The sequence below is a fragment of the Xenopus laevis genome, chromosome 6S, assembly GCF_017654675.1.
Source record: "Xenopus laevis strain J_2021 chromosome 6S, Xenopus_laevis_v10.1, whole genome shotgun sequence".
NCBI lineage: Eukaryota > Metazoa > Chordata > Amphibia > Anura > Pipidae > Xenopus > Xenopus laevis.
The window spans coordinates 128,912,507-128,934,036 of NC_054382.1; the positions used below are offsets into that span (position 1 = coordinate 128,912,507).

General features: G+C 41.4%; 1 long non-coding RNA gene across 1 annotated transcript; it reads left to right on the top strand.

Annotated features, from left to right (window-relative positions):
- The first annotated feature begins 942 nt into the window (after positions 1 to 942).
- LOC121395272 lies at positions 943 to 20,488 on the top strand. The gene is made up of 3 exons (XR_005962376.1): positions 943 to 1,025; positions 18,269 to 18,345; positions 20,448 to 20,488. It is a non-coding gene; the product is annotated as an uncharacterized LOC121395272 (long non-coding RNA).
- Positions 20,489 to 21,530: the final 1,042 nt, after the last annotated feature.

The following is a 21,530-nucleotide window of genomic DNA, read 5'->3' on the forward strand; positions in this document are numbered from 1 at the left end:
AAAACTATAGGCCAGTTAGTCTGACAGGCTGCTGTTTCTGGCAGGCTGCTGTTTTTCCTTCTCAATGTAACTGAATGTGTCTCAGTGGGACATGGGTTTTTACTATTGAGTGTTGTTCTTAGATCTACCAGGCAGCTGTTATCTTGTGTTAGGGAGCTGCTATCTGGTTACCTTCCCATTGTTCTTTTGTTTGGCTGCTGTGGGGGAAAAGGGAGGGGGTGATATCACTCCAACTTGCAGTACAGCAGTAAAGAGTGATTGAAGTTTATCAGAGCACAAGTCACATGACTTGGGGCAGCTGGGAAATTGACAAAATGTCTAGCCCCATGTCAGATTTCAAAATTGAATATAAAAAAATCTGTTTGCTCTTTTGAGAAATGGATTTCAGTGCAGAATTCTGCTGGAGCAGCACTATTAACTGATTCATTTTGAAAAATTTTTTTTTTCTCATGACAGTATCCCTTTAATGTTTCCCAGGCACATTCATGTGATGATTTCCTATAGGTACAGAGAGAGAGGAATAATCATGCCCAGCGACTTCTCTAAAACAAATTTGCCTTTCGTTTCTTTTCTCCTCAGCAACACAATCTCTGGGCAATAATCATTTTAGCAGCTTAATAAATTGTCGGCACTTTTTCTAGCGAGTAGTGTTCCCTCCTGGCCGTTCGATGCAGCAGTAAATAGTGATCTGTCCTGAGTCTGAATGTCTAGTAGAGAGAGATACGGTCATGGAAAATACCAGCTTGTCAGAAAGCATCATGTACTGCTGGGTGACCTTAGCATCTTTTAACGCTGTGGGTCCCCCTCCCCCTTTCAGTTCAGATGTTCTGGTTTATAGAGAACTCTAGTCAGAGGCTTGGGAACACAGGCTTTGATAATGCCAAACAGTAAATACCAAGCTTTAGAAGGCAGGTTCTAAATATCATTAGGAGAGTGTTGAGACAGGCTCTGGTGAGATGTAGCTGGGGCTCGACTCTAGATTGTGAGACAGCCGCACTGCTGGAGGAGCCTGGCACCATCTTTAGGTGTATATATATATATATATTTGTGTGAATCGGACTGGTTTTGTTGAGATCAACATTTTTTTGAGATACAATAGATAACAGATAAGTACTACTATAGTTTATATAAACAAGCTGCTGTGTAGCCATGGGGGCAGCCATTCAAGCACAGGATACACAGTAGATAACAGATAAGTACTACTATAGTTTATATAAACAAGCTGCTGTGTAGCCATGGGGGCAGCCATTCAAGCACAGGATACACAGTAGATAACAGATAAGTACTACTATAGTTTATATAAACAAGCTGCTGTGTAGCCATGGGGGCAGCCATTCAAGCACAGGATACACAGTAGATAACAGATAAGTACTACTATAGTTTATATAAACAAGCTGCTGTGTAGCCATGGGGGCAGCCATTCAAGCACAGGATACACAGTAGATAACAGATTAGTACTACTATAGTTTATATAAACAAGCTGCTGTGTAGCCATGGGGGCAGCCATTCAAGCACAGGATACACAGTAGATAACAGATAAGTACTACTATAGTTTATATAAACAAGCTGCTGTGTAGCCATGGGGGCAGCCATTCAAGCACAGGATACACAGTAGATAACAGATAAGTACTACTATAGTTTATATAAACAAGCTGCTGTGTAGCCATGGGGGCAGCCATTCAAGCACAGGATACACAGTAGATAACAGATTAGTACTACTATAGTTTATATAAACAAGCTGCTGTGTAGCCATGGGGGCAGCCATTCAAGCACAGGATACACAGTAGATAACAGATAAGTACTACTATAGTTTATATAAACAAGCTTCTGTGTAGCCATGGGGGCAGCCATTCAAGCACAGGATACACAGACTATAGTTTATATAAACAAGCTGCTGTGTAGCCATGGGGGCAGCCATTCAAGCACAGGATACACAGACTATAGTTTATATAAACAAGCTGCTGTGTAGCCATGGGGGCAGCCATTCAAGCACAGGATACACAGTAGATAACAGATAAGTACTACTATAGTTTATATAAACAAGCTGCTGTGTAGCCATGGGGGCAGCCATTCAAGCACAGGATACACAGTAGATAACAGATAAGTACTACTATAGTTTATATAAACAAGCTGCTGTGTAGCCATGGGGGCAGCCATTCAAGCACAGGATACACAGTAGATAACAGATAAGTACTACTATAGTTTATATAAACAAGCTGCTGTGTAGCCATGGGGGCAGCCATTCAAGCACAGGATACACAGTAGATAACAGATAAGTACTACTATAGTTTATATAAACAAGCTGCTGTGTAGCCATGGGGGCAGCCATTCAAGCACAGGATACACAGTAGATAACAGATTAGTACTACTATAGTTTATATAAACAAGCTGCTGTGTAGCCATGGGGGCAGCCATTCAAGCACAGGATACACAGTAGATAACAGATAAGTACTACTATAGTTTATATAAACAAGCTGCTGTGTAGCCATGGGGGCAGCCATTCAAGCACAGGATACACAGTAGATAACAGATAAGTACTACTATAGTTTATATAAACAAGCTGCTGTGTAGCCATGGGGGCAGCCATTCAAGCACAGGATACACAGTAGATAACAGATTAGTACTACTATAGTTTATATAAACAAGCTGCTGTGTAGCCATGGGGGCAGCCATTCAAGCACAGGATACACAGTAGATAACAGATAAGTACTACTATAGTTTATATAAACAAGCTTCTGTGTAGCCATGGGGGCAGCCATTCAAGCACAGGATACACAGACTATAGTTTATATAAACAAGCTGCTGTGTAGCCATGGGGGCAGCCATTCAAGCACAGGATACACAGACTATAGTTTATATAAACAAGCTGCTGTGTAGCCATGGGGGCAGCCATTCAAGCACAGGATACACAGTAGATGACAGATAAGTACTACTATAGTTTATATAAACAAGCTGCTGTGTAGCCATGGGGGCAGCCATTCAAGCACAGGATACACAGTAGATAACAGATAAATACTACTATAGTTTATATAAACAAGCAGTTGTAACTGTGCAAAAATATTTAAAACATAGTCATACATGTTTTGGACTCTACAAATCCCGCAAGTCATCAAAATGAAAGTGTTTTAAAAATAAACACATTAAAATCAGTGACTAGACTTGGGGTCCTTCTTCTGTGGAATATAGTTTCTTGTTCACACTCATGATGCAAGGCCACCCTGTGCTGGGGGGTAGTCTAATAAGATAGTTATGTACGACTTATGTACGACAGGAGGGCTGCATTCACGTTTATGTCTTCCTTGAACGTGACAAGGTGTTCCAGTGAGAGTTGGCCCAAATAGTAATAATAGAAGGGGCGAATTTGGGCCATTTTGCTTCGCTGAAAAATTCGCGAATTTCCTGCGAAATTCACGAAACTGCTAAAAATTTGCAAACCGACGCTGGCGTCTCGTTTTGTTTTTTTGAGGCCAGCACATTTTCGCGGCGGTTTCTCAGATTGAACCTATGTGGGTCAAAAGCCCCTTTTAATGAATTGGTCCTTAGCTATAAAGCCCCATGTGGACTCTTCAGTAGGGATGTCGCGGACTGTTCGCCCGCGAACTAATTCGCGCGAACATCGACCGTTCGCGTCCGCCGAATGTTCGCGAACGTCGCGCGACGTTCGCCAATTTGGGTTCGCCTTAGCTGGCGCTTATTTTTGCCCTCTCACCCCAGAGCAGCAGATACATGGCAGCCAATCAGGAAGCTCTCCCTCCTGGACCACCCCCACACCCCCTGGACCACTCCCCTTCCATATATAAACTGAAGCCCTGCAGCGTTTTTTCATTCTGCCTGTGTGTGCTTGGAAGAGCTAGTGTAGGGAGAGAGCTGTTAGTGATTTGAGGGACAGTTGATAGTAACTTTGCTGGCTAGTAATCTACTTGATACTGCTCTGTATTGTAGGGACAGAACTCTGCAGGGATTTGAGGGACAGTGGGGCTCATTTATTAACGCAGCGCAGCGCTAAAAAGAGCGCAGTGGCCTTACATTTGCCCAGCGCATGCGAGTATTTAATAATGTAGTGCACGATACCTTAACAGTGCAATTTGTGCGCTAATGTAGACACAGACAGGTGCGACGTGTGAAACTGCGTATCAGCTGTCGCAGTGCTTATAATAAATTGTGCGCACAGGAAGATACCGCAAAGGTAAGGATTAGTTGTGCTCATGTATGAATGCGCTGCTTTAATTAGTTGCGTCACATATTGCGCATATTGCGTTCACTTAGACGCATCTGCATTTGTTTCTGTGCTAATATTTGTTTGGTTGCAAAGGTGTTTAGCCTACCTGATACCCTTAAAGGAACCTTGGTCAATATAAACATGTTGGGTGGAAGGCGTGGTTAATATGCACTTTACAGGGGTTGTTCATCTTTGAGTAAACTTTGAGTTAACAAAAATCCCCACCAACAGCAGCACCATTGTATTTGCCAGAACCCAGTTTAGCAGTGTGGCTCTGCACACATATATAAAATTCTCTTTTAAGCAACATGAAACGCAAAAATGTGAATATACTAGCGCAGCTGGGCAGGAATGCGCATTTTGAAGAGCGTTACTATTACGCCACGAAGAGGCAGTCGTAAAAATTGTGGTGCTGTTGCCCGGGTGCAGTTTTGCACATATACAGACGCAAATCTGCGATGGCCGCAGTGCAAGCGCATTGTAGCCACGCCCACAGCCACGCCCCTAACAACCACGGCATCGTTTGCGACATAAATGCCCAATCTTTTGCGCAATGCGCATAAACAAAACCATCGCAAAAGCTCTGTGGTATGCGCAATATCACGCAAATATATTAGCGATCACGCTTGTGATGGCGCAGACAATCTTTTGCGTCCACTTATGCGCTGCGTTGCTTTAATAAATGAGCCCCAGTGAGTTTAGGTTAGGTAGCTTTGCTGACTAGTAATCTACCTTCTACTGCAGTGCTCTGTATGTAGCTGCTGTGGACACTGCTTCTGATCTCATCTGCTGACTGCTGTAATAACCCAATAGTCCTTGTAAGGACTGCTTTTATTTTCTTTTTTGTTTTTTTACTTTGCTACTATAAGAGCCCAGTGCTATTAGTCTAGCTGTGTTGGGGAGTGGGACTGGTGTGCTGCTCCTCCTAGTAGTTCACCACTACCAGCACCAACCAGAGTCAAAATTGTTACAAAGTATCTTATTTGCACCTGTTAGCTGTTCTGAGCTTTCTGCCAAAAGCTAATTAAGTTAGAAACTGTTTTTTTTCTGGCTGTTCAGTTCAGAGAAAAGAGGGACTGGTGTGCTGCTCCTCCTAGTAGTTCACCACTACCAGCAGCAACCAGAGTCAAAATTGTTACAAAGTATCTTATTTGCACCTGTTAGCTGTTCTGAGCTCTCTGCCAAAAGCTAATTAAGTTAGAAACTGTTTTTTTTCTGGCTGTTCAGTTCAGAGAAAAGAGGGACTGGTGTGCTGCTCCTCCTAGTAGTTCACCACTACCAGCACCAACCAGAGTCAAAATTGTTACAAAGTATCTTATTTGCACCTGTTAGCTGTTCTGAGCTCTCTGCCAAAAGCTAATTAAGTTAGAAACTGTTTTTTTTTCTGGCTGTTCAGTTCAGAGAAAAGAGGGACTTTCCAGTACAAAAGAGGGACAGGGGGTTGAGTGGTCAAAAGAGGGACAGTTGGGAGGTATGCAAGTGCCACCTAGCTGTGTGAGCTTTTTCACATTCTGTCTAAATAACAATAATAATTCCGTGTCCGTAAACATCACCTGAGTGATGTTTTTACAGCAGCAATAATATATTCCGTACCCACTACTGTATACGTTGCCCTTGCAGGCATTGTTTGCCCAGTCTTTAACCAAGTGCCACCTAGCTGTGTGAGCTTTTTCACATTCTGTGTCCAGAAACATCACCTGAGTGACGTAGTGTGATTTCTGCCCTTTACAGCACAAAACGCAGCGCTGTGTCAACAATGTATTTTTCAGATACATTTTTGCCCTTGATCCCCCTCTGGCATGCCACTGTCCAGGTCGTTGCACCCTTTAAACAACTTTAAAATCATTTTTCTGGCCAGAAATGTCTTTTCTAGCTTTTAAAATTCGCCTTCCCATTGAAGTCTATGGGGTTTGCGACGTTCGCGAACCGTTCGCATTTTTGTCGCAAGTTCGCGAATATGTTCGCGAACATTTTTTCCGCCGTTCGCTACATCCCTACTCTTCAGTGCTGAATTAGACTTGAATTTCTATCTAATACGGTTAAGCCACATTTTCCTAGATTTATCTGTGCTTTTTAAATCTATGTATGCATTATTTTGTGCCTAAAGCCTTTTAAAGTTAATAAGCCCATAAGTAACACTTCAGTTTACCACTGCCCCCAAACTTAACCAGGTTTTACCTACATTAGGTTATAAAAGGACTTGGCACTTGCACCTGAAGGTCTCTGCAATTTCCTGGTGTTTCTTTCCCAAAACGGTGTGTTTTATAGTTCAGCCAATAGCTTTTATATCCTTATATATCCTTATAAAGTGGCAGCTTGTAGGAGCAGGCAAATAACAACAGCACAAAGCTATATATGTATTTTAAGGAATGTGACTTATCTGGTAACCATAGGTAAACGTCTCCTGGAGAGCCTACAAGTTTCCTTCACGGATCGTATGGCCGATCTCAGCGTTGTTATTGGAAACTGATACGTTGGGTTTTCAGGTGTTCAGTCGCTTTGATATCGCCTTGTAATTATGCGCAGTCCTTTCCTCATTTCCATCGCTGGTATGATAATTAATCATCTGGTGCACCGAGGGAACCTCAATATCAGGAAATACTTTACAGCAATAGTAGAATATTTCGGGGGGAAAAGAAAGATCCCAATCCACTGTAGCTCTTCATAATACTGGGTTATAGCCCATTGGAGACAGAGGAAAGGACCTATGTTTATAATCCCGGGTGGGAACCTCATCTGTAAACCTGCACAAATACGTACTGTACATCACCCTACCAGGCTTCTACTACTGCACTAGTATAACAATATGGTACAGGCATGGGACCTGTTATCCAGAATGCTTGGGACCTGGGGTTCCCCCTCAGAGAAAAAGAAAATAATTTTTGAAAACCTGGATTATTTGGGTAAAATAGAGTTTATGGGAGATGGCCTTTCCGTAATGCTGAGCTTTCTGGATAACGAGTTTCCAAATAACAGATTCCCTGCATGAATATGCTGTGACACATGAGCAAGGCCTTCTACTCCATTTGTTTGTATGAAATCTGTGTCTGCATCTGAGCTTCATTCATTTAGATGTAAAAGTGGGATAAGCACAGGCACTCGCATTTGTGAGTTGTCTTATCCTAAAACAAATTACAGTCTATAATTCCGCTTCTGTTTAAAAAAAAAAAAAAAAAAGTCGGACATTGAACCAGAAGGAAAATATTTACATATTTGACTATATTCATGAGAGTGATATTAAATGCGCAGCACCATTTCTAAGCTATTTAACTTCCGAGGGAATAACTTTCACCATTTGAAGCTATTTAACTTCCGAGGGAATAACTTTCACCATTTCTAAGATATTTAACTTCCGAGGGAATAACTTTCACCATTTGAAGCTATTTAACTTCCGAGGGAATAATTTCACCATTTGAAGCTATTTAACTTCCAAGGGAATAACTTTCACCATTTCTAAGATATTTAATTTCCGAGGGAATAACTTTCACTATTTCAAAGTTATTTAACTTTTGATGGAATAACTTTCACCATTTCTAAACTATTTAACTTCTGAGTGAATAACTTTCACCATTTCTAAGATATTTAACTTCCGAGGGAATAAGTTTCACCATTTGGAAGCTATTTAACTTCAGAGGAAATAACTTTCTTTCAAATATCTTATTTTTATGTGCTGTAGCCCAGCAGCGATCATTTTATTTTATTCACTGAAATTGGAAAATAATGCCGTCAGCCGGTGCTATTTATTTCCCTGCGAGTGCAGGTGACTAACTCCTCCAGAGACCTGTGTTCTATTTGGTTACTCATGTTGTTCAGTTGAGATTTCTTGTTGCTGCCATCTGTCCTAATCTTAACAGTCTCTTGTTTGCCAGGTTGTGCAAAGGTCAGTGTTTTCCCAGCAAATGCAATGACAAGAGACATAGTACATATTGACTGTTTGTCCTGCGTCTTCATCCTAACACCTTCCCTCCCAAGATTAAGACACATAATATATATATATATATATATATATATATATATATATATATATATATATATATATATATATATATATATATATATATATACCGGTATATATATATATATATATATATATATATATATATATATATATATATATATATATATATATATATATATATATATATATATCTACCAATTGGAGGCTGTGTAGTCTTTTTTTCAGCATTGTGAGTTGTTTATCCGGGACACTGGATTTCCCTGTGCTGGTGTCTATTGGAGGGGACCTGCTGCCCAGATGCTGTAGAACTGGATATCACTCAGTAGTACTAAGTCCAGCACTCACGGGTCTTGGTGAACATTTCAGCTCATATGAGAGCCTTCCTTCTTCTGGATGAATCTTATGTGAGCCGAAACATTGAACAATTAACTCCTGAGAGTGCTGGATGTTGTATATATATATATATAATATATATATATATATATATATATATATATATATATATATATATATATATATATATATATAATATATAATAGAATGAAAGGGTCTTGCAAAAAAAGTAATTATTTATTATTGCACAAATCGACGTTTCGACCCTCACTGGGGCCTTTGTCAAGATAATGAACATTACAAACAATGAGCTTTAAATAGGCAAACTCACCCAGCCACGCCCAGACACCAACCCCCACCAAGTGAAAAAAAAGTCCAACAGACCAGGCATAGCCTTCCCAGCATGCTCGTTTGTCCCAAGTCAGAATCTAAAAAGTGAAAAAAGTGAAAAAAATACACATATTTGTAGATAAAAAGCCATAAGTTACGTTTCAATGAACAAGATAAAAACCATAAATATGTATCAAACATTAAAAATACTCCATTAGCGGCTATTTAAGAATGATACAAAAGAGCAATATTCGTTAAGGCCCCTTGGGGAAACTGTATTCAGAGTCTGTATCCAGAAAGTTTCTCTTTGTAACAATAATTTGTTCCAATCACCTCCTCTTCTAGGTTTGGTTACAATATCAATGCCCATGAAACGAAAAGTGGGAGGGCCATGTCCTTTTCAAGATAATGTTTATACAGGGCAATATCGCTTCTGCCAGTTTCAAATGCGGCCCGTAATGATGAGCGATGGTTGCCCATTCTCTCCCTTAGAGTATTCTGTGTTTTCCCCACATACATGAGGCCACATGGACGTTTTATTATATAAACAACGTGGGTACTGGTACATGTGATACGATGCTTAATAGAAATATTTTTGCCTGAATGTGGATGCTGAAAATCAGAACCAACGATCATATTACGGCATGTGGTACAGCCTGAACATTTGTAGCAACCATTTTTTAGGGGGGCAAAGAGAGAGGGCTTCTTTTCATAGCAGCGTTGGGGGTCAGAGGGCATTAAAATTTCCCGCAGATTTCTTCCTCTGCTGTATCCCCATAAAGGTTTTTGACTTAGTATTTTAGGTAAAGTTTTATCACTGCCCAAGATATGCTGGGAAGGCTATGCCTGGTCTGTTGAACTTTTTTTTCACTTGGTGGGGGTTGGTGTCTGGGCGTGGCTGGGTGAGTTTGCCTATTTAAAGCTCATTGTTTGTAATGTTCATTATCTTGACAAAGGCCCCAGTGAGGGTCGAAACGTCGATTTGTGCAATTATAAATAATTACTTTTTTTGCAAGACCCTGTTGTGCAACAGCTTTCATTCGATTTTTATATATATATCCTGTTAGCACCAGGGCAACAAACCCAGATAAGTGAGTGCAGGAGGCATCCTACAATTTTATGTATATATATATGTATATATAGGGATGTGAAAATCTTAGACACCCTTACACTTTACAGACAGGCACATCCCTAGTAATATGGACACCTCAGTGGGTCCTTATGGGGACCTTGTGCTCAGAGGCGGGCCAGGCAAGCCGGGCGCCCAAGGCATCCCAGCTGCCAGCTCGCCCCCTCCCTTCCCCCGTCACACGCGCATGCGCAGTAACGACGCTAGTGCGCATGCGCAGTAACGGCGCTGGTGCGCATGCACAGTAATGACGCTCGCACATGCGCAGTAACGCTGCTCCTGCGCATGCGCAGTATCGCTTGGGGCGCATTGCGTACGACAAGTTACAGGTGAGTCCGGTCTAAGGGTAGGCAGAAGAGGTAGTTGCCCAGCCCCCCTAATCGTTGCGCCCTAGGCAGTTGCCTCTTCTGCCTACCCCTAGTTCCGGCCCTGCTTGTGCTTATGTAACCCCTGTAGTTCACACAGTGTACACTAGATGGCACTGTGCCAGAGTATAAAAGGTTTAGGAACCATGTGCTCTGGGTCCATTGCTTTAGCCCAACCAAGCAGGCTGGAAGGGAATGGGTGATGCTGACCCTAGGCGCCTTGGCCCTAGTAATTAGACAGCTATACTCGTTTTATAGATCACTCTAGGAGTGATAGAGAGGTTAATTAGTTGAGCAGCTCAAGGCTCCGCTGTGGAGATTAGAGGGATTAAGATCCCAGGGTATTACTGACCCAGAGTAAGGAACCAAGTGTTGAGATAGGGATGCCAGGAGTTCCCCTAGTCTGCCACTGGAAGATATCCTGAAAACTGGGCAATACCCATCACATGCTGTCAACTTACTCTCTGCTGTATATTCCCTAGCCTGTGGGGATTCAGCCTATACGTGCTGTGAGTATATGCTTCCTTTATGCTGCTGTGTATGTTCTATACTCCATTGTGGATCAATGTGCAAAATGATCTACAGTATGTGCTATTGTTCAATAAATACTGTTCTTGTTTCAACTGTTAAAGAACTACTGGCGCCCATCATTGTGCTATCGCACCAGGTTACAGTTACACTACACCCTTGCCTCCACACCGTTGCGAGGGCTTACCCCTGAGAAAGAGAGCTCATCGGTGGTCTCAGCCCACAAAGGAAAGTAGCTAAAACTGCCCTAACTTGTTTTATTTTTTATGTGCATTTTAGCATTACCTGTAATCAATGTCCATTGAACGCTGTTTTTTCACTGAGGGTTTAGCCCTCAGTGAAAAAACAGCGTTCAACGGACATTGATTACAGGTAATGCTAAAATGCACATAAAATATAAAACAAGTTAGGGGCCGCCATTCGGGGTTTACCTTGACGTGGTATGGTGGCTTATCAATTTTATGATCATAACTTTGTAACAAAATAACCCCTGTTTTGGGTACATATGCAATAGCATTTATTATACTTATATATATACTTTAAAGCCTTTAGAGTGCTCCCACAACCCCCCTGTTTTGATATTGTATATTTAGCCAGGAGCTGTGGCATAGCTTCAGTGGTTGTAGCACCCCATACCCCCCTTTAAACTAGTGGTGATCCTATGCTTTTAAAATTGGGCGTTTGTTTTGGGAATATCTCTCCTTTAAAAAGCCTGATTGCTGGCAGGGGAGGGTTTAGCCCTCAGTGAAAAAACAGCGTTCAACGGACATTGATTACAGGTAATGCTAAAATGCACATAAAATATAAAACAAGTTAGGGACCGCCATTCGGGGTTTACCTTGACGTGGTATGGTGGCTTATCAATTTTATGATCATAACTTTGTAACAAAATAACCCCTGTTTTGGGTACATATGCAATAGCATTTATTATACTTATATATATACTTTAAAGCCTTTAGAGTGCTCCCACAACCCCCCTGTTTTGATATTATATATATATATATATATATATAGGTATTGAAAAAGGTCCTAGAAGTGGACCGAAACGTCGGCCTGTTTTTAATTAACTTAAATAAAATTATGGTTTTAAAATAACCTATTTAAAGGTTCCCAGTGTGCACTCATTCTCCCATTTGGATAAAATGGAGTCTATGGGAGACAGCCTTTCCGTAATTTGGATTGCTTGACAACTGGTAGATTAATAATAGTTTTATAGCAGCAGCAGCCAGATAAACAACTTTCTACTTATTCTAATTTCTAATTTTTTAAAAAAAAAATGCATGCTTCTTTTTAACCCAAAAAGCCATTTTCATACAATATATTTCAGACTGGAAACACTGAGCTAATTTATATTTAAAGTCATCTCAGTGACATCGATTCAATAGCCGAGTACAGTAGGTCATAAAGCCTGTAGAATTATTCCCTTCAATTAAACAGAACACCTGAAGCCAACATCAGCCTTCTGATCCCGCGTCCCTTCTGCTTTCGAGTGGTATCTAGAGAAAAGCATTGTGTCCCCGTTCACGTTCTATGTTTTAAGTAGCACTCCTAGCTTGATGGGTAGCGGTGTGATATCGGTGTTTGCTCCGAGTGCTTTTCTTTGTCAGGCAGTTAACGAGGCCATGACGCTTCCGAGAATTATCCGTTTGAAATAATACAAAATAATCCAATGATATGCTGATGCTTGAATGCATCTGGAGCTTAATCACCTAAATCAGGGGTGCCCAAAATGTTGATCGGGATCTACCAGTAGATCTTTAGCTGGCGATCAGTAGATCTGTAGATCATGATCTACCAGTAGACCTTTAGCTGGTGATCAGTAGATCGGGATCTACCAGCAGATCTTTAGCTGGTGATCTGTAGATCTGTAGATCTGGATCTACCAGTAGATCTTTAGCTGGTGATCAGTAGATCTTTAGATCTGGATCTACCAGTAGATCTTTAGCTGGCGATCTCCCTAGGCTTATCTTTGTGCTCAGACTCCCCCTCTCACTCCAATGGTAATGCTCTGGATCTCATATTTACCAGACTCTGTTCAACCACCAATTTTACTAACTCACCATTTCCCCTCTCTGATCACAATATGCTCACATTTCAACTCTCATTAACTCCCTCCTCACCCCCTGCTATTCCCCAAACACGTACTTACCGTGACTTGCAAGCTGTAGACGTGTCACATCTCTCTTCTTCCTTTGACTCTCTTCACTCTAATATCTCAGCCATCTCATGTCCTAATGTGGCTACCTCTGTCTACTATAGTACTCTCACCACTGCCCTAAATGAGCTTGCTCCTATAAAACTAAATGTTCTAGACCCAAACCACTTCAACCTTGGCATACTGCTCATACAAAAGCGCTCCAAAGACATTCACGTGCACTTGAGCGTCGCTGCCGCAAATCCCGTTCAGAATCAGACTTTTGGAGCTACAAATCTGCCCTGCGCTCCTTTAACACCAGCCTCTTCCAAGCCAAACAAACATACTTTACTTCACTCATTAACTCCCTTTCTAAAAAACCAGCACAACTTTTCTCCACCTTTAACACTCTCCTTTCCCCTTCTCCACCCCCTCCATGCACATCTGTCTCTGCTCAAGATATTGCTGAGCACTTCAAAAACAAAATTGACACTATCAGAAGGGACATTACACTACTCAACCCCCCTAGACTTCCACCACCCTCCCTCCACACTCCCCAGTCTCTCCTGTGCTCCTTCACCCCTGTCACTGATGAGGAAGTCTCAAAGCTTCTGGCCTCTTCTCACCTTACCACCTGCCCGCTTGATCCAATTCCCTCAAAACTTCTCCACAATACCAATCCTTGTCTAATCAAAGCCTTAACTCACCTATTTAATCTTTCGCTCTCAACTGGACTGTTTCCTTCTCAACTAAAACATGCTCTTGTCACCCCCATTCTGAAAAAACCCTCTCTTGATCCCTCCAATCTTGACAACCTCCGACCTATCTCTCTGCTACCTTTCATCTCTAAACTACTTGAGCGCCTAGTCTAACAACCAACTAACCTCATTCCTCTCTGGCAATAACCTGCTGGACCCCTACAATCTGGTTTTAAGCCACAACACTCCACAGAAACTGCCCTGACCCGACTAACTAATGACCTTTTAACCGCTAAAGCCAACAATCATTTCTCACTACTAATACTGCTTGATCTCTCAGCCGCATTTGACACTGTAGATCACCCTCTCCTCCTCCAGTCCCTCCAGTCGTTTTTTCCTTCGTGACACAGCCCTGTCCTGGTTCTCTTCTTACATCACCAATCGTTCCTTCAGTGTCTCCTGCAATGGAGTATCATCTTCTCCCCTACCTCTTTCTGTTGGAGTTCCTCAAGGCTCTGTCCTGGGACCATTACTATTCTCCCTCTATACTTCCTCCCTTGGCAAATTAATAAATTCGTATGGTTTCCACTACCACCTCTATGCTGACGATACTCAGATCTATCTCTCATCTCCTGATCTCAACCCAGAACTCCTAACTCGCGTCTCCTCCTGCCTGTCCGCTATCTCTACCTGGATGTCGCAACGCTACCTTAAATTAAACCTCTCTAAAACTGAAATGGTTCTCTTTCCTCCAACTAACACCAGTAGCATCCCCGAAGTATCCATCATAGTTAACAATTCCACTATCACCCCCTCTCCCCAGGCCCGGTGCCTTGGGGTTATCCTAGATTCTGCCCTGTCATTCACTCCTCATATCCAGTCACTTATTAAATCATGTCATTTCCACCTAAGGAACATATCCAAAATACCATCATTTATCACCCAAGACGCTGCAAAAATTCTTATTCACTCTCTCATCATATCGCGTCTAGACTACTGTAACTCTCTTTTAATTGGCCTCCCCCTCCAGAGACTGTCACCTCTCCAGTCCATAATGAACACTGCTGCAAGGCTCATACACCTCAGCAACCGCTCCTCCTCTGCCTCGCCATTCTGTCAATCCCTGCACTGGCTTCCGTTACCTTTCAGAATCAAATTCAAATTAATGACACTGACTTTCAAAGCACTTCATAACTCTGCCCCACCCTACATCTCAGAAATCATCTCTATATACTCACCCACTCGCTTACTACACTCCTCTACTGACCTGCTACTCAGCTCTTCTCTCATTACCTCCTCACATGCTCGCATTCAAGACTTTGCAAGGGCTGCACCCCTCCTCTGGAACGCTCTCCCACGGTCTGTCCGACTTTCTCCCAACCTTTCTGCTTTCAAAAAATCTCTGAAAACGCACTTCTTTCGAGAAGCCTACCCTCACTCTGCTTAACTACCAAACGCAACACCACATACAATACCACATTTCTCACCCACTTAATTCGATCTTGCCCACTCCCACACCTTGTGTATAACTCCCTTCCCTTTAGACTGTATGCCTATGCATAGGGCCTCCCTCACCTTTTTGTACCGGTATTGATTGTGATGTTTGTTACTCCATATATTCTATATATGTAATTCATGTGATGTAGTTGTATAATCACATTTACTTTACAGTACTACGCAATATGTTGGCGCTATATAAATACATGTTAATAATAATAATAATAAAATCTGTATATCTGGATCTACCAGTAGACCTTTAGCTGGTGATCAGTAGATCTGTAGATCAGGATCTACCAGTAGACCTTTAGCTGGTGATCAGTAGATCTGTAGGTCTGGATCTACCAGTAGATATTTAGCTGGTGATAGTAGATCACTGGATTGGGATCTATCAGTAAACCTTTAGCTGGTGATCAGTAGATCTCAAGACACTGTTAACAAATGGCTTGTCTTAAAGCATATGTGAAGGGATTTTCTGCCATTGTCGGTTTAATATGCTTTAGACCAAACACAGTATAGGAGTGTCACTTAAATTATTTGGATCCAAGCTAAACTATATGGTCCAACATTTGGTCATGGCCCAAGTATGTCATAGGCAGATGAGAGGCAGTCCTGCAAAAGTGACATGCAGTCACCCCCAGATAAAGGTACAGATTTAATGAAATGCACGTAAGGACAATTCATTGTTCCAGCACATTAGCACATGAAAAAAGTCCCCTTTAGGTGTTTTCCTATGGAAAGTATTTTTTGGGAGCTTTGACGCACCCTGTAGTGAAGAATAACCACAGTCTACAAATTGCTTTGTGTGACATCACTCTTACGCTTTGCTTTGAGCTCATCTGGGGTGGAGCATCCCAACAATCTAATGATTTTGTACCCATTACATTATGTTTCCCTAGGTGTAGACCTGGCTACCCTGGTGGGGACTGGAGCAGTTACATAGTTAAGTCGGGTTAAAAAAAGACCAAAATCCATCAATTTCAACCTCTCCAAATGAAATCCAGCATCCATACACACACCCCTCCATACACTGACTCCTCCATACACTCACACCGACAATCCATACACTCACATAAACTACATATACCAAGATCTATACCAATTGTAGATTTTAGTATCACAATAGCTATTATGTTATCCTTCTCCAAGAAGTCATCCAAGTCCCTCTTATAGGCATTAACTGAATCAGCATCACAACATCACCCGGCAGTGCATTCCACAACCTCACTGTCCTGACTGTGATGAACCCCCTACGTTGCTTCAAATGAAAGTTCTTTTCTTCTAGTCTGAAGGGGAGGCCTCTGGTACGGTGATCCACTTTATGGGTAAAAAGGTCCCCTGCCATTTGTCTATAATGTCCTCTAATGTACTTGTAAAGTGTAATCATGTCCCCTCGCAAGCGCCTTTTTTTCCAGGGAAAACAACCCCAACCTTGACAGTCTCCCCTCATAATTTAACTCTTCCCTCCCTCTAACCAGTTTAGTTGCACTTAGTCTCTGCACTCTCTCCAGCTCGTTAATATTCTTCTTAAGAGGCTGGAGCCCAAAACTTCATGCATGCTTCAGATGAGGCCTCACCAGGGACCTATAAAGAGGCAAATTATGTTTTCATCCCTTGAGTTAATGCCCTTTTTTATGCAAGACAGAACTTTATTTGCTTTAGTAGCCACATAAGCCCAGTAAAAGGAGACTCTCATCATTAAAGGAGAAGGAAAGGCTTGCAGGATTTGGGGGTGCCAATTGTTAGGCACCCCCAAGTGATTGTAGTTACTTACCTGAAACCCCGGGCCGGTGTTCCTATCAGCAGAAAACTGCACCGGCCCGGGGTTATACCAGCGAGCACCATGGATCAATCTTCTTCCGTCTTCCTCCTTCTTTGCGCGGCTGCACATGCACAGCAGAATGAAAAGCTGAAGTTTAATTAAAAAGTTGGCTATTTCGCATGCATTTGGCCCGGGAAACTTGAAGACTGAAGTGGATCACTCCGTGGTGCTCACTAGTATAACCCCGGGCCGGTGCAATTTTCTGCTGATAGGAGCACCGGCTCGGGGTTTTAAGTAAGTCAATACAATCACTAGGGGTGCCTAACATTTGACACCTCCAAGTGCTACAAGCCTTTCCTCCTCCTTTAAAGCCAGGATGAGGTTTCCTATCTTGGGAGACTTACTATTTATTCTCCTACATACACCTGAAAGCCCAGGTTGCTGGCCAGTTAGGGTGAGATATGGAATGAAGTCTTATTAACTACCAAGTATATTCTTGAACTATGGCTGAATTATAGAAACATCAATGTACACCTACAGTATATCTGTAACCTTTCTATGGGGTCCTCAAAGGGGTCCTCTTAGATCTCCAACGGTGATTTCAACTAAAAACTTCTCTCAACCACTTACCTTACCCTTGAATGCTGTTAAGTATCATTAGTAAATGTACTAATCAATAAGCAGACAGGTGAGGCCATTTCTTGTTCATATAAGTATACGAGAAACCACTGTACTATTCTAGGTTGTTTAAGGTAAGCTGCTGCTTCTTTACACTGTTTTTTATGCTTTTTCTTTGAATGCGGACTTGCTAAATAATATATTACCATTAGCACAAGACTTTCACGAGTTTAAGAGTGGATAGAAGCATTGTATTGACGTCAAAGAAGAGATTGTTGTGGTTTAGATCCAAGGCAGCCAACTAGAAGTCGCCTCACAATACAATATTCTTGTTTTACTTCTTTCTCAGTGGAGTTGTAAGCAGCGAGACATTTCTAGGGCATGTCGGCATTCATTGGAATTGATGGATTCCTACTGAAATCACTTGGAATTGACATTCATCTGCTTAACTGAATATTGCTAAAACAAATAAAAGCTTTTGCTGGAAATATAAAAAATATTATTATTACTATTATTATTATTATTATTATACCGTACAATAAGAACACTTGCAATTAGTCTACACTTTTTGTTTTTGGTGGATGTGGAATTATTTAATGATTTCTTCTGTACATTTTACATTTGTAATGTTGCTATTCTCCCATTGCCCCTAGCAACCAGGCAGTGGTTAATTAATGTGTCTGTATATGTTTTTTAGGTATATGTGGTTGCTGTGGGACATTACACCCGCGTTACAAACGCTTGGTGGGTAACATCTTTCCCGAGGACCCCAGGGTGAGTAACACAATTTACCTTCTTCACCCCTCCCAAACTGTGTATCCATATTTAGGTAACCACTCCAGTGCAAAGCTAACTTTATATAAACTTACCTGAATGGTGCTTGGAAACTGGTATAATCTGTTTAAGGTTAACAGTAACCCTGCAGCATCCCCTTAATCACTTAGAAATCCTTCTCCTCCTCTAACCCACTCTGCCCCCTCCCTCAGGAATTTGCTTTTGGCTGTTAACTTATGAGCATTCTCAGTCCTTCTCGGCTCAGATTACAAAACACTCTGCAGTCTAACAGCCAATGAAGAGATAGCATTACTGGTTCCCATAGAAACTCTGCTCTAGCTGTCTGATCCTATTTTTTTTCTCCTAACCCCCTCTCCTGATCTCAGCTTAACCATTACAATTCTCAACCCCAGCAGAACTTTTTATCAAAGTATGTTGTGCCTGTGTAACCTGCATTCTGCATTGCATGAACTTTACATCATACATGTCTCAATGTTATTGATGATGTGTCAGAGAGAATATGGCTGCCGGATGAGAGCTGCTATTTGTTTTAGGAAAATGTGATGGCGCTAGCAAATGGAGTGGTATATGCAGTACAAATAATGTGACTTGGGTGGGGAAGATATGCCCAACTTATATACATGGTAGGAAAATGTAGACTTTACATGTCCTTGAAGTAATCTGAGCAACATGTGCATGATTGCAGAACCTGGCCATAAGCATGCACAAACATTCAGAGGGGATCGCTATGCATGTAAAAAGGTATTTTAACTAGGAGTTTTTTTTTTTGTCCAAGTAAAGTTTTTTTGGGGGGTCTTAAATAAGGTTGCACCGAATCCACTATTTTGGATTCGGCTGAACCCCCGAATACTTTGTGAAAGATTCGGCCTAATACCAAACTGAATCCGAATCCTAATTTGCATATGCAAATTTGGGGTCGGAATGTGAAAACATTTTTTCCTTCCTTGTTTTGTGACAAAAAGTCATGTGATTTCCCTCCCGCCTCTAATTTGCATATGCAAAATAGGATTCAGATTTGGTTCGGCTGGGCAGAAGGATTCGGCCGAATCCTGCTAAAAAAAGATCCTTGACTCGGTGCATCCCTCGTCCAAATGCAGCAACTGAAGTAACTAAACTGACCCTGCACTGAGAGCGCGGCTGCTTCTCTTTGTGTTTATGTTGACTGTATACACCGGATCTTCCATGAATTATTCACTTGGTGCCCCCCTGTGCTCGCATTCCCTTCTCTCAAGCCCCTATGCTATCCCCACTGCTCTGTTCTGACCCTTTCAGCAGTGTGGGGAGCTAATTGGTGACAGACTTCTCATATTATAAACGCGGTGGTTAGAAGCCTGCCCTTTAGGTCGCACACATCCTATTTAGAGATCTCTGATAATGCTGTAGAAGATCACGTGTAAGCGGAGCTAACAGTCATTATATTTTCTACACTAATTAGCTCGCTCTGCATCGAGCTGATCCTTAACCCCGACCCTCCGCTCGTGCTGGTGCCATTGTACAAACCTACATTAACCTGCTTTTTGGAAGAAGATGTAGGAGACCCTTAAGTCCACAAGAGGTGAAATGACCTTGTAACACTTTTCAAAGAAAGTAAAAATACCATCATCATCATCATCTCCAGAATAAAAATTCGATTTGACACCAGTACGGTAGCGATATCACGTGTGCAAATGAATTCTGGTTGGTCTAGCTAATTTCCCTAGAGGCATTTTGTTTTAAGCAGTAACTGAAGGTAACATCTTCCTCCACATTCTGCTTCTAAATTCTCTGCTCCGGCCTCATTCGGATGATTCTTTTTTTTTTTTTATTTATTATTAATATAACCGCAGAACAGATTGCTAAACTCAAATGGGTAAATGTGCTCGCAGGATAAAAGTATAAGCAGCTTAAAGGAGCCGGAATGTTTAATTTTTTTTTTTTTTTTAATGGAATCTGAATTTTATATTTTGAAGCTTTTGTGTGTGTGTTTTGGAAACGCATGTTTTAAGATCACTACCAGTATTTGCTGGAACAAAGGAAGCTGATTTACATGAATAAACTGTTTTATATGTGGATTTAAAAATTTAATTTGCTGGTTTATACAGGTATGGGATCCAGCAGCACAGAGCATGTGCAGTGAATCAGCAGAAAAGAAGATGGGGAGCTACTGGGGCATCTTTGGAGACACAGATCTTTACTGCTAAAGGGCTGTGGTTGCCTTGGGCTGGAACAGAAGCACAAAATATAATGTACAACATTTCTACCTACTTCTTTAGTTTAACTTCCCTTGTCCTTTAATAAATCCCACATTTTTGTTTTGTTTTTTACAAAAAATTCGGATTTTATAGTAAAACATTTTTGAGTTTTTAACTTTCGGACTTTAATAAATAATAATATATAACCCCCTTGTATGAACATATATATATATACAGTATATAAATAGGCATTGAGATTATATAACAAGTCTACACTTCCCATTCTCACTTGATTTCACACCCAGAGTGGCACCAGAGCAGAGGTGATATTAAAGTAAATAACTGTTTGCAATGGTGAAACAAAGACAAATATAACATCTTTTCTTACTGTTATTCCATGTGGATGATGTTGGGAGCAATAAAAGCCTCCTTTACTGTTTATGACCTTTTCCTTGGTGGAGGTGTATGGTCACGGCAGTGCTCTGAGCCCCTATGGAATCCTTAGCAAAGGCTCAATGTCACTTTATGTCCCACGCTGGCACTTGCTAAATCAGGCAGTTACATTGTTATGCCCTCACCTTCCCAGCTGACAAATAATATGACATAAGGTGTGAGATGGAAGTTTAGGAAGCTGAATGTCACCTTAACTGCTGCAGGTTTCACATACCAACAAGAAGGACAAATAATATTAACTCTTTAAACCAACAAGCTGGATTTATCGATGAACTTTTTAGTCTTATAGAGTTTATAAAGCACGGACAGGTCAGCCAATCTGCAGCACGTGGGATACACTCTGGGATATCTCTCATGTCACTTAATGGCTGAATAACATAATGTAACGTGTAACCTGCCTCACAAAGGAGTAGCATTGGGATTAAACCCAAAGTTTATGAGCAAATCACTTCAAAGGATATGGCATCGTTCCTAATATGGAGGTTCGTTTGGGAACACTTTCCATAAGGGGTTAATGTTTCCTCTATTGCAAACCAGTAG